Source organism: Suricata suricatta, chromosome 16, assembly GCF_006229205.1.
Source record: "Suricata suricatta isolate VVHF042 chromosome 16, meerkat_22Aug2017_6uvM2_HiC, whole genome shotgun sequence".
In the NCBI taxonomy this organism is placed as follows: Eukaryota; Metazoa; Chordata; class Mammalia; order Carnivora; family Herpestidae; genus Suricata; species Suricata suricatta.
In genome coordinates, this window is record NC_043715.1 from 35,525,241 (window position 1) to 35,526,842 (window position 1,602).

General features: G+C 41.9%; 1 long non-coding RNA gene across 1 annotated transcript in view; it reads left to right on the plus strand.

The window, feature by feature from the left end:
• The first annotated feature begins 277 nt into the window (after positions 1–277).
• LOC115280544 overlaps positions 278–1,602 on the plus strand; it is a 35,442-nt gene continuing 34,117 nt past the window's right edge. Inside the window, exon 1 of the long non-coding RNA XR_003903832.1 lies at positions 278–565. This is a non-coding gene — a long non-coding RNA (uncharacterized LOC115280544). The remainder of the gene's footprint in view (positions 566–1,602) is intronic.

A 1,602-nucleotide genomic window follows, 5' to 3' on the forward strand; every position in this document is an offset into this window, starting at 1 on the left:
TCTTTTCTTATTAAGTGGGAATTTTCCCACCTAAAGGAAGAGCTTTATGGCTTCTCGTTGGCATTTTGAAATTGCCAACATCATTACCTTTGTGCTTTTGAACCATTATTAAGTCAAAGAAGGGTTCCTTGAACACAAGCACTGTGACACCATGACAGGTGTTCTGATAATCAGGTCAGTTGCTAAGTAACTACCAAGTGGTAGCATACCATACCATACCATACCAAGGGCATGCTGGATAAAGAATGATTCATGCCCCAAGCGGACCCAGTAGGTTTTGAGATATTTCATCACACTATTCAGCATGGCACACAATTTAAAAGTTATGAATTGTTTATTTCTGGAATTTTCCATTTAATGATTTCAAGCCACAGTTGACTGTGGGTTACTGAAACCATGGATTAGGGGGGAACTACTGAATAGTGGCAAAGGCATTTTGGTGATGGGTGGATGTCACCATTATTCTTGGTCAACCTCCAGTGTTTTCTCTGTGTGTCTGATGGGATTGTCTGCTGTCCCTGGTGTGTGAGAACAGTCTCCCAAGCAGGAACCCTGTCTCTGAGAGGTAAGAATGCCTGAGGAAATGTGATTGGTGCAGCAGAGCAGTGTAAAAATTTAATGAGCTTGCTTTTGACCCCATTATTTGTCTTAGATTTCTTGAGTGAGCAAGACCAAAAGCCTTATGCAGATTAGCTTCAGGGGGGACTCTAGTCAGCAGAAGCTGTGGCTGTGACTGTCCAAACTTGAGATCTTTCTTGTAGGAATGCTGCCAGTGTTTGGCTGAGCCTCTGTTTTGTAATTTGTGATGGCCATCTCTGGGAGGGAGCAGGTTTTTCTTATTGAGAGATAAATAATGAGAGAGAGAAAAAAGCTTTCTGATTTTGCTCATTTTGCTTTATGAGTGTTGGGTTTTGGATTTGGTTGCCTGCCTCAGACGAGAGAACAGATTGCCTCTCTCTAGACCATCAGAAAGAAGATACAGAAAGTTTGGCTTTTAGAATTTAATGCTGTAGAATATTTTGATTTTTAAAAAGAAGCTGGAAATTGGATTTTTATATGAAATGCCTTCATGATTAAAAGTTAGCTCCTTTCTCCTTTCCTCCCTTTGTTCCTTCATTCCTTCATTCCTCCCTTCCTCCCTTCCTTCTTTTCCTTCCTTCCTTCTTTCCAGAACTGTACAGGCCAAATCAGAATTAATACAGAACAAAACAAAATAAGTGTGATCTGATTCAATACTTGGGTAACTGGTTTGTGACCTCTGACCTCTCCAGTTAAGTTGCTATGCTGTGGAACAGTATAAGTGGAAAATGACAAACTTAGCTTTGTGCAGCGAAGAGATGAACTTGATTCATTCCCAGATGCTGGCTTCATGCCCAGGTCCTGAGATCCAGGAGTGGAGGAGAAGCAGTCTGCTGCCTGCAAAGGCCTCTCATCTACTGGAAGGCATAGCTTAGTCTAGGTGCATGTGGCTAAAGTAACAACACTCTCTTTTAATTTGGTTTAAGCATAGAGGAGAATTTATTGGAAGGATCCCATGAACCTATGGGTCTCAGAGAACCCATGGGCAGCTGGGCCTCATGAGAACCTGGAGTCAGCTCTGTA